The sequence below is a fragment of the Leuresthes tenuis genome, unplaced genomic scaffold, assembly GCF_036924035.1.
Source record: "Leuresthes tenuis unplaced genomic scaffold, fLeuTen1.0.hap1 SCAF_38, whole genome shotgun sequence".
Taxonomy (NCBI): domain Eukaryota; kingdom Metazoa; phylum Chordata; class Actinopteri; order Atheriniformes; family Atherinopsidae; genus Leuresthes; species Leuresthes tenuis.
This window is the reverse complement of record NW_027325392.1, coordinates 44,965-57,987: the sequence shown is the minus strand read 5'-3', so window position 1 is coordinate 57,987 and position 13,023 is coordinate 44,965.

Here is a 13,023-nt window from a genome sequence, read left to right as displayed (position 1 = left end):
TGATTGGCTCAATCTTAACAAATCAAAGGTAGAAAATCCACAGTATCTGAACTTGGTGTTAGTTATCACTGCTCAATAGCCTGTATCAGAATTGCAAAAATGAAAACATTAGGTCCACGCTTGGTATCCAGATCCTGAAACATCTCCATGAGCAGGCTTTTTTTTAACTGATCTGTTGAATAGTTATATGACACTGTTAAAATCCCAGATGAAGATCTAGCACTTGACCATTTTTGTAAATCTTCTAATTCCATAGTTGATAAACACGCCCCTTTTAAAAAGTATAGAACTTAGAACAGGTCTATCCCTGGCTTTCGGCAGAACTGTCTTCTTTACTTTTTTTTCCCCTTGTCCTGTTCAGCATTATGTCAGAAGAATTGTAGTCTGAATACCTTTGATGCCAAACAGATTTGTTTTGCCAAGGGAAGTTTTATAAATGTAAAGCTCCCCTTGATGCCCATTTATTTATTTCTGTTTACAATATATGACATGAACTGAACTGAACCGGACCGGGGGACAAGGAAAGAAGAAGAGGAAAGAAGAGGAAACAGAACAAAAATAGAAACAAAAACCAGACAACCAGCTGCTACACCTGTAAAAAACAAAACAGACAACAATCCATGGCCTATGAGGGGAATCCAGCCTTAGCGCCACCAGGAGCACCTGAAAGCAGACAAGCAGAGAAAAAACAAACACACAAACAAACAAAAACAAGCACAAGAAGCGGCAATCGCATACAACACAGCTGTGGATATAGATGACCTGAGACGACATGATAATACATCAACTGCTTAGTGACCATGCTACTGGACTAATGAATGTGTGTGTGTGTGTGTGAGAACATGCAACACCCATGGCACAGGACCTACATGATAACCGTGCTTAGTTATGAGTGTATAAGCGTACAGGGCCACAATCCACAGCCCCCCCCCCAAGCAATCAGAAGCAGGCAGAGAGGGCCACAAGACCCAGGCCACCAGCAGCCCCCACAGAGCACAGAACCCAGGCAGCCCACCGCAGGGGCAACCACGCATTCACCCAGAAGACTGCAGAGGAAGCCCCCGGAAAGAGCCCCCATAAGCATAGGGCAGAGGCACTCCGGAAACCAGGGGTAACAGCCCACCGACCCCGCCAGGCCCCAGCCGCCCAGACATGGGCCGTGCACTGGACCTGGGCCCCAGGAGCCCGAGCGCCCCCAAACCCCCCGGCAGAGGCCCCACCCAATACCCAGGAGGGCCAAGCGCCCCAGACAGCCACAAAGTGGGTCAGTGCCTGCCCCAGCGCCCCTGGCCAAGTGCCCTGGGAGTCAAGACGTGCCCACAGGTGGGTGAAGTCGCGAGCAGTGGGGAGAGGCAACGCTGATGCCCCATCGGGAGAAACACAGGCAGGCCAGGCGACAGCAAGTCCCAGATCCAGGCCCAATCATTACCACACACACTTTCACGTCCCATACATCCACACATCCTACCTCCCTCGACTCTGCTGGGGTGTAGTGCAGCGGGCACACCAGGAGGCCAGCAACCCCCCAGCCACCACAGACCCCGAACCAGCAGAACAATTAATTAATCCTCCTGGCCCCTCCTGCCCCGAGCAGACACCAGGAAGCAGGGGTGTGCGAAGAAGACCCCTCCCCTCACCCTTCTGGCTCTTCAATATTTTCTAATAGTGAGCAATTAAAATTGAGGGGCAGCCAAACTTGTAGAACTGGGAGCGCGGCCCTCTGGGCAGCCTACATACCCAAAGAGCCCCGCCCACCAGATGCCACTCAGTGTAACCACCCCCCAAGACCTAATGTGTGTGTGTGAGTGTGTTTGATAAGTAGTAATGTCTAAGGTGAAATTAAAACAGGGGCAGGGAACTGCAGAGTGCAACCAAAGGGGACCACCTACGTGGCCCCATCCACTACACCCCACCGAACACACACGCCCCCAAAACCCTTCATGTGTGAGTGTGTGCTGTGTACAGGAGCCAGAAGGGAGAGGGGTATGGGGATATATACCGGGGGAGCTACTCTCCCCCAGAGAGGGCAGCCAGGGACTGGCTGCAATAGGCATCCCCGCTACCTGGGAGCCAACAATGGGCAGGAGGGCCTGATGTCCACCAGGCTCGGGGCCTGCAGCGACCATATTCCGGGAGCTACTGTACCCCCAGAAGGTACCCATCCCGCCCCACCCCACTCAACCCAACCCCACCCAGGAGGACCTCAACAAAAAACAAACAAACAACATCAAAAAACAAACAAACAAACCACCCGGTCACACCAGTCGCAGCAGCCCGGGCCTGAGACCCACCATCACCCAGCAACCCACCATCACCACTATGTGATAAAACTAATCAGAGGGGACCAGAGAGAATGAAATCCAGCCAATTGATGTTTTGAGGAGGCAGACATTGTTTCCATGCTAATATAATCTAAAAGAAAATTTCTAAACTGGTTAATACACAATTGTTCTTCGCTTTCCAGTTCATGAGAATAGTTTTCTTTGCGATACATAACACTGTGACAACCATGTGTGCTGAGTTAATTTCCATGTTGATGTTGTCTAAGTCACCCAGTATGCACAGTGTGGGGCATGCAGGGATGCTACACTTTAGCCATGTTGATAGGTCCTCACAGACTTCAAGCCAGAACTTCTGGACAGGCGCAGAAAACCACAAAGCGTGTGGATAATCATCAGGTGTGTTATCTGTGCAATGTGAGCAGATGTTTGAGTGTGTTAGACCCATCCTGAACATCCTTTGTCCTGTATAGTGTGTTCTATGAAGGATTTTGTATTGTATGAGCTGTAAATTAGGATTTCGAGTCTTTATGAAGGTGTTCAAACATATTTGTGGTTAGAAGCTATGACCAGAACTGATGGATAAATCTGCCTCCCATTTTGAGGATGGAAGAGACATTGTGTCATCTATCTTAGACAATAATTTATATATTTTTGATAGTAGTTTTGGGGTACAGATGCTTAGAAATTCTGCTACCCTAGTCGGGGGTTGTAAGTCTGGTTGGTGGAGGATATATACATCCATCCATCCATCATCTGCCGCTTATCCGGGGGTCGGGTCGCGGGGGCAGGAGCTTGAGCAGAGAAACCCAGACGTCTCTGTCCCCGGCCACTTCCTCCAGCTCTTCCGGGGGGACCCCGAGGCGTTCCCAGGCCAGCCGAGAGACATAGTCTCTCCAACGTGTCCTGGGTCTCCCCCGGGGTCTCCTCCCAGTGGGACGTGCCCGGAACACCTCCCCAGGGAGGCGCCCAGGGGGCATCCTAACCAGATGCCCGAGCCACCTCATCTGACTCCTCTCAATGCGGAGGAGCAGCGGTTCTACTCCGAGCCCCTCCCGGATGACTGAGCTTCTCACCCTATCTCTAAGGGAGAGCCCAGACACCCTGCGGAGGAAACCCATTTCGGCCGCTTGTATTCGCGATCTTGTTTTTTCGGTCACTACCCACAACTCGTGACCATAGGTGAGGATGGGAACGTAGATTGACCAGTAAGTAGAGAGCTTCGCCTTCTGGCTCAGCTCCCTCTTCACAACGACGGGTCGGTGCAGAGCCTGCAACACTGCAGGCGCCGCACCGATCCGCCCGTCAATCTCCCGCTCCATTCGTCCGTCACTCGTGAACAAGACCCCGAGATACTTGAACTCCTCCTCTTGGGGAAGGATCTCATTCCCGACCCGGAGAGAGCATTCCACCCTTTTCCGGCTGAGAACCATAGTCTCGGATTTGGAGGTGCTGATTCTCATCCCAGCCGCTTCACACTCGGCTGCGAATCACTCCAGTGAGAGCTGAAGGTCACGGCCTGACGACGCTAACAGAACCACATCATCTGCAAAAAAGCAGAGACCCGATTCTGAGGTCGCCAAATGGGACACCCTCAACGCCCTGGCTCCGCCTAGAAATTCTGTCCATAAAAGTTAGGAACAGAATCGGTGACAAAGGGCAGCCCTGACGGAGTCCAACTCTCACCGGAAACGTATCCGACTTACTGCCGGCAATGCGGACCAAACTCTGGCACCGGTCATACAGAGACCGAACGGCCCCTATCAAGGGGTCCGGCACTCCATATTCCCGGAGCACCCCCCACAGGACTCCACGAGGGACACGGTCGAACGCTTTCTCCAAGTCCACAAAACACATGTAGACTGGTTGGGCGAACTCCCATGCACCCTCCAGGATCCTGCTGAGGGTATAGAGCTGGTCCACTGTTCCACGGCCAGGACGAAAGCCACACTGCATCTCCTGAATCCGAGGCTCGATTATCCGACGGATCCTCCTCTCCAATACCCCCGAATAGACCTTACCAGGGAGGCTGAGGAGTGTGATACCCCTATAGTTGGAACACACCCTCCGGTCCCCCTTTTATAAGAGGGGGACCACCACCCCAATCTGCCAGTCCAGAGGCACTGTCCCCGATGTCCACGCGATACTGCAGAGGCGTGTCAGCCAAGACAGCCCTACAACATCCAGAGCCTTGAGAAACTCAGGACGGACCTCTTCCACCCCCGGGGCCTTGCCACCGAGGAGTTTTTTAACCACCTCGGCAACCTCAGCCCCAGAAATGGGAGGCCCCGTCTCCGAGCTCTCCGACTCTGCCTCTTCCGAGCATGTGTTGGTAGGATTGAGGAGTTCCTCGAAGTACTCCCCCCACCGACTCACAACATCCCTAGTTGAGGTCAGCAAAGCCCCGTCCCCACTGTAAACAGTGTTGACTGTGAGCCGCTTCCCCCCCCCGAGACGCCGGATGGTGGACCAGAATCTTTTCGAGGCCGTCCGGAAATCGTTCTCCATGGTCTCACCGAACTCCTCCCAGGCCCGAGTTTTTGCCTCAGCAACCGCCGAAGCCGTGGCCCGTCTGGCCCGTCGGTACCTATCAGCTTCTTCCAGGGTCCCACTGGCCAAAAAGGCCCGATAGGACTCCTTCTTCAGCTTGACGGCTTCCCTCACCACTGGTGTCCACCAGCAGGTTCGAGGGTTGCCGCCACGACAGGCACCGACCACCTTACGGCCACAACTCCGACCAGCTGCCTCGGCAATGGAGTCACGGAACATGGCCCATTCGGACTCAATATCCCCCACCTCAAATATGGTTGAAGCTCTGCCGGAGGTGGGAGTTAAAGCTCCTTCTGACGGGGTATTCTGACAAACGCTCCCAGCAGACCCTCACAATACGTTTGGGCCTGCCAGGTCTGATTGGCATCCTCCCCCACCAGCGGAGCCAACTCACCACCAGGTGGTGATCAGTTGACAGCTCCGCCCCTCTCTTCACCCGAGTGTCCAGGACATACGGCCGCAAGTCCGATGATACAACCACAAAGTCGATCATCGAACTGCGGCCAAGGGTGTCCTGGTGCCAAGTGCACATATGGACACCCTTATGCCTGAACATGGTGTTCGTTATGGACAGTCTATGACTGGCACAGAAGTCCAACAACATAACACAACTCTGATTCAGATCGGGGGGGCCGTTCCTCCCAATCACACCCCTCCAGGTCTCACTGTCATTGCCCACGTGAGCATTGAAGTCCCCCAGCAGAATGAGGGAGTCTCCGGTAGGAGCATTCTCCAGTGCCTCCCCCAGAGACTCCAAAAAGGGTAGGTACTCTGAACTGCTGTTTGGCGCATAGGCACAAACAACAGTCAGGACTCGTCCCCCCACCCAAGGCGGAGGGAGGCTACCCTCTCGTTCACTGGGGTAAACCCCAATGTACTGGCACACAGCCGGGGGGCAATAAGTATGCCCACACCTGCTCTGCGCCTCTCACCACGGGCAACTCCAGAGTGGAAGAGAGTCCAACCCCTCTCAAGAGTACTGGTTCCAGATCCCAAGCCGTGCGTCGAGGTGAGTCCGACTATATCTAACGGTCTGATGAAGTTTCAACAATAAACAACAAACTTTGTATTATGAGAAAGAACCAGACTCATTCTTCAGGAATCCGAAAATAAGCTCTATTTTACGAGTTATGCACGAATTCGGATTCTCCTATAAAACGAATTCCTTAACTCAAACCAAGTTAAGACTGCTTTGTCCTTCATATTTATTCATGTCTAATCAAGTTTCAATGATAAACAACGTTGTACTTTGTAGAATGAGAAAGAACTTCTTCAGCAATAAGCATCTCTCGACAAATGACGAAATACAGATTTTGCTATAAAATTAATTGCTATCAGCCTGACTTAAAACTGTTTGTCTTCCTTATTTATCCACTTCAAATCAAGTTTCAACAATTAAAAAAATTTTGTAGTTTGAGAAAGAACAACTTAAACTTGAGCAATCAGTATAAAAAGAGGGTGGGCAAAGGTGCGAATGTCAAACCATACATGATCAAAACAGGGAGCGGAGGTGTTTGGCTGAGACAAGGTGTGAATGTCCACCCATAATTAATGAAAAGCGGGCAACAAGTAGGTTCGAATGCCCAACCATACATCATCAAAAGCAGGAGTGGATATGTTCGGCTACAAGAAGGTTTGAACGTCTGACCATAGTTTGTAAAAAGCGGGTAAGAAAAGGTTCGAATGCCCGAACATACACCATCAAAGGAGGGAGCGGAGGTGTTCCGCTGTAAGAAGGTGTGAATGTCCGACCATAGTGGGTAAAAAGCGGGTAAGAAAAGGTTAAGATACCCGACTGTACACAATCAATAGCGGGAGCGGAGTTGTTCGGCTACTAAAAGATTTGAAAGTCCGACTATGGTTTGTAAAAAGCGGGTAAGAAAAGGTTCAAATGCCTGACTATACACCATCAAAAGCGGGAGCGGAGGTGTTTGAACCTTTTCTTACCCGCTTTTTACAAACTATGGTCGGTATAAATTCTCAACCACTCTCATCCGAAGACCTCTCCTCCCGCTTTTGTTAATATATTTGAACTTTAGTCGGACATTCACACCTTCTTGCAGCTGAACCACCTCCGCTCCCTGTTTTGATCATGTATGGTCTGGCAATACTACCTTTTCTTACCCGTTTGTTAGTAATTATGGCTGGACATTCACACCTACTTGCAGCCGAACACCACCTCTCCCGCTTTTGATGATGTATGGACCGGCATTCTTACCTTTTCTAACACATTTTTCAGCAATTATGGTCGGAGATTCACACTTACTCACAGCCGAACAACTCCGCTCCCGCATTTGATGGTGTATAGTCGGGCATTCTCACCCTTTCTCATCAGCTTTTTGCAAATTATGATCTGACATTCACACCTGCTTTTGATAATGTATGGTTGGGCATTCGCACCTTTTCTTACCCATTTTTCAGTAATTATGGGTGGACATTCACACCTTCTTGCAGCTGAACACCTCCTCTCCCGCTATTGATTGTGTACAGTCGGGTATTTTAACCTTTTCTTACCCGCTTTTTACCAAATATGGTCGGACATTCACACCGTCTTACAGCGGAACACCTCTGCTCCCGCTTTTGATGGTGTATAGTCAGGCATTTGAACCTTTTCTTACCCGCTTTTTACAAACTATGGTCGGACATTCAAACCTTCTTGTAGCCGAAAACCTCCGCTCCCTCTATTGATTATACATTGTTGGGCATTCGCACCTTATTTACAAACTATAGTCAGACATTCACACCTTGCAGCTGAGCCACCTCAGCTCCCTGTTTTGATAGTGTATGTTCGGGCATTCAAACCTATTCTTACCCCCTTTTTACAAACTGTGCTCGGAGATTCACACCTACTCACAGCCGAACAACTCCGCTCCCGCATTTGATGATGTCTTGTCCGGCATTCTAGTCTCTTCTAACACATTTTTCAGCAATTATGGTCGGACATTCACACCTACTCACAGCCGAACACTTCCGCTCCACCTTTTAGTGTTCTATCACACCTTTTTTTTCACCGCATTTTATAGATTATGGTTGGAAATTCTCAACCACTCTCATCCGAATTTGATGGTGTATAGCCGGGCATTCTCACCCTTTCTCATCAGCTTTTTGAAAATTATGATCCGACATTCACACCTACTTGCAGTCGAACAGCTCTGCTCCCGCTTTTGATTATGTTTGGTTGGATATTCGAACCTTTTCTTAACTGCTTTTTACAAACTTTGGTCGGACGTTCACACCTTCTTGCAGCCGAACACATCCACTTCCACTTTTGATGGTATATATTCGGGCATTCTAACCTTTTCTTACCCGCTTTTTACAAACCGTGGTCGGACTTTCACACCTTCTTGTAGCCAAACAACTCCGCTCCCGCTATTGATTGTGTACAGTCGGGTATTTTAACCTTTTCTTACCCGCTTTTTACCAACTATGGTCGGACATTTACACCTTCTTACAGCGGAACACCTCCGCTCCCTCTTTTGATGGTCTATGTTCGGGCATTCGAACCTTTTCTTACCCGCTTTTTACAAACTATGGTCGGACATTCAAACCTTCTTGTAGCCGAACACATCCACTCCTGCTTTTGATGATGTATGGTTGGGCATTTTCACCTTTTCTTACCCATTTTTCAGGAATTATGGGTGGACATTCACACCTTCTTGCAGCTGAACAACTCCTCTCCCGCTTATGATCATGTGCGGTTTGATATTCGAAAATTTTCTTTCATGTTTTAAAGCAATTATTGATGGACATTCAAATCTTCTTGTAGCCGAACACATCCACTCCTGCTTTTGATGATGTATGGTTTGGGATTCGCACCCTTTTTTTACCCATTTTTCAGGAATTTTGGGTGGACATTCAGACCTTCTTGCAGCCGAAAACCTCCGCTCCCTCTTTTGATCTTACATTGTCGGGCATTCGCACCTTATCTTACCCGCTTTTTACAAACTATAGTCAGACATTCACACCTTGCAGCTGAACCACCTCCGCTCCCTGTTTTGATCATGTATGGTCTGGCAATACTACCTTTTCTTACCCGTTTGTGAGTAATTAATCCCAAAATATTGAGCATAAAATAAGTCTTTATGCTGATGATGTATTACTTTTCCTTCAGAACTCACAGACGTCTCTCAGTCACACGATCACACTCATAAATAAATTTTCAGCACTTTCTGACTACATACTACTGATTTTGAATACACTCCTTTTTATTTATAACTTTCTTAAAAAAGTACCGTGTGCATTTTTCACCTTCCTCAATTTCCTGCTCCCTGCTTCTTACAAAAATTCCTTTACTCTTTATTTCTGCTAAAACTGACATTTCCTTTTTGACATCTTTGATTTCTTCATTAAAGTTTATGCCACACTGATTTAGTTTAAAGTAGCGCTGTAAGCGTTTCTGTTGTCCCATCATACATCTATTGTCTTTCCTTTTTTTACGTTTACCTTGCTGTTTAAAAAAAGTCTGGGTCGTTTCCTTCACCATTTCCCACCATTGTGCATGTGTTTCGTAGAGGTCTTGAAGGGTCTGCCACTCTTTATAACATTCCCTGTACTGACTGACTATGATTTCATCCTCCAACAGGGAACAGTTGAGTTTCCACAGACCACGTCCTACCGTCACACCAGAAGGGGGTGAAAGGGTGCAGGAGAGCATAAGGTGGTTTGAAAAGAAAACAGGGGTTAATCTAACATCAGTGGGTGGGCAATCTCTAGTAAAGAAATAATCGATGCGAGAGGCTCTGGTGCCATCATGACTAAACCAGGTGAAGCCCTCCTCTCTGGGATGCATGGTTTTAAAACAGTCAGTAAGCTTAAAATCCCTGCATATGCCCTGAAGTAAAATCAAAGTCTTATCCACTTTAAAATCTCCCCCTGCTCTTTTTCTATCTTTCCTGCTCAAGATACAGTTAAAATCCTGCTACAACTAAAGGTACTTGCCCTAGCATGTAAAGCTGTATATCTTCTAAAAGGTCATACCTGTCATTTTTCCATTGAAACCATAAATATTTAAGAGGTTAAAGTCTTGCCCCATAAAATTCAAGTGTGCTAAAAGTGCCCGTCCGTCTCTCACCACTGTGCTACCTTTCACCAGAACATGCGGATTTTTAATTAGAATGGCCACACCATCATTTTTATTTTGATTTGAACCACTCCATATCGATAAATGGGGCCACATTTCCTCCCATTGTCTATGGTTTTTTAAAAAAGGTAGTCCACATTCTTGTATTAAAAACACATCTGATTTTATGGAGTCTAAGAAGGATAAAATACTCTGGGCTCTTGTCTTTGATTTCACACTTCTCACATTTAGTGTTGAGAAGGTGAGAACCATTAAAAGGAAAAAGGAAAGTAGGTATGTCATTTTCGTTTTTCTAAGTTATCAAAACAAATTACACACTCAGGTTATTTCTTGGGAAACTAGCTCTTCCTTCATTTCTTTAGGTGAAAAGTGAGTAGGGTGATCTATATTTCCTTTTCGGACTCTCGGTGTTACCCGTTTGGGAGTAATTATGGCTGGACATTCACACCTACTTGCAGCCGAACACCACCTCTCCCGCTTTTGATGATGTATGGACCGGCATTCTTACCTTTTCTAACACATTTTCCAGCAATTATGGTCGGACATTCACACCTACTCACAGCCGAACAACTCCGCTACCGCAATTTGATGGTGTATAGTCAGGCATTCTCACCCTTTCTCATCAGCTTTTTGCAAATTATGATCTGACATTCACACCTACTTGCAGTCGAACAGCTCTGCTCCCGCTTTTGATTATGTTTGGTTAGATATTCGAAACTTTTCTTAACTGCTTTTTACAAACTTTGGTTGGACGTTCACACCTTCTTGCAGCCGAGCACCTCCGCTTCTGCTTTTGATAGTGTATATTTGGGCATACAAACCTTTTCTTACCCGCTTTTTACAAACCATGGTCGGGCTTTCACACCATCTCTTAGCTGAACAACTCCGCTCTCTCTTTTGATTGTGTACAGTCGGGTATTTTAACCTTTTCTTATCCGCTTTTTACAAACTATGGTCGGACATTCACACCTTACAGCGGAACACCTCCTCTCCCTCTTTTGATGGTGTATGTTTGGACATTGGAACCTTTTCTTACCCGCCTTTTACAAACTATGGTCGGACATTCAAACCTTCTTGTAGCCGAACACATCCACTCCTGCTTTTGATGATATATGGTTGGGCATTCGCACCTTTTCTTAACCATTTTTCAGTAATTATTGGTGGACATTCAGACCTTGAAGCTGAACCACCTCCGCTCCCTGTTTTGATCATGTATGGTCTGGCAATACTATCTTTTCTTACCCGTTTGTGAGTAATTATGGCTGGACATTCACACCTACTTGCAGCCGAACACCACCTCTCCCGCTTTTGATGATATATGGACCGGCATTCTTATCTTTTCTAACACATTTTCCAGCAATTATGGTCGGACATTCACACCTACTCACAGCCGAACAACTCCGCTACCGCATTTGATGGTGTATAGTCGGGCATTCTCACCCTTTCTCATCAGCTTTTTGCAAATTATGATCTGACATTCACACCTACTTGCAGTCGAACAGCTCTGCTCCCGCTTTTGATTATGTTTGGTTAGATATTCGAAACTTTTCTTAACTGCTTTTTACAAACTTTGGTTGGACGTTCACACCTTCTTGCAGCCGAAAACCTCCGCTTCTGCTTTTGATAGTGTATATTAGGGCATACGAACCTTTTCTTACCCGCTTTTTACAAACCATGGTCGGACTTTCACACCATCTCTTAGCTGAACAACTCCGCTCCCTCTTTTGATTGTGTACAGACGGGTATTTCAACCTTTTCTTACCCGGTTTTTACCAACTATGGTTTGGACATTCACACCTTCTTACAGCGGAACACCTCCGCTCCCTCTTTTGATGGTGTATGTTCGGGCATTCGGACCTTGTCTTACCCGCTTTTTACAAACTTTAGTCGAACATTCACACCTTTTTGCAGCTGAACACCACCTCTCCCGCTTTTGATGATGTATGTTCCGGCATTCTTACCTTTTCTAACACATTTTTCAGCAATTATGGTCGGACATTCACGCCTACTCAGAGCCGAACACCTCTGCTCCCGCATTTGATGGTGTATAGTCAGGCATTCTCACCTTTTCTCATCAGCTTTTTGCAAATTATGATCTGACATTCACACCTGCTTTTGATAATGTATGGTTGGGCATTCGCACCTTTTTTTACCCATTTTTCAGGAATTATGGGTGGACATTCACACCTTCTTGCAGCTGAACACCTCCTCTCCCGCTTATGATCATGTGCGGTTTGATATTCGAAAATTTTCATTCCTGTTTTAAAGCAATTATTGATGGACATTCAAACCTTCTTGTAGCCGAAAACATCCACTCCTGCTTTTGATGATGTATGGTTGGGCATTCGGACCCTTTTTTTACCCATTTTTCAGGAATTATGGGTAGACATTCAGAACTTCTTGCAGCCGAAAACCTCCGCTCACTCTTTTGATCATACATTGTCAGGCATTCGCACCTTGTCTTATCCGCTTTTTACAAACTTTAGTCGGACATTCACACCTTCTTGCAGCTGAACCACCTCCGCTCCCTGTTTTGATCATGTATGGTCTGGCAATACTACCTTTTCTTACCCGTTTGTGAGTAATTATGGCTGGACATTCACACCTACTTGCAGCCGAACACCACCTTTCTCGCTTTTGATGATGTATGGACCGGCATTCTTACCTTTTCTAACACATTTTTCAGCAATTATGGTCGGAGATTCACACCTACTCACAGCCGAAAAACCGTTCCCGCATTTGATGGTGTATAGTCAGGCATTCATACCTTTTCTTACCCGCTTTTTACAAACCATTTTTCAGTAATTATGGGTGGACATTCACACCTTCTTGCAGCTGAACACCTCCTCTCCCGCTTATGATCATGTGCGGTTTGATATTAGAAAATTTTCTTTCATGTTTTCTAGCAATTATTGATGGACATTCAGACCTTCTTGCAGCTGAACACCTCCGCTCCCTCTTTTGATCATACATTGTCGGGCATTCGCACCTTTTCTTACCCGCTTTTTACAAACCCTGGTCGGACTTTCACACCTTTTAGTAGCCGAACAACTCCGCTCCCGCTATTGATTGTGTACAGTCGGGTATTTTAACCTTTTCTTACCCGCTTTTTAC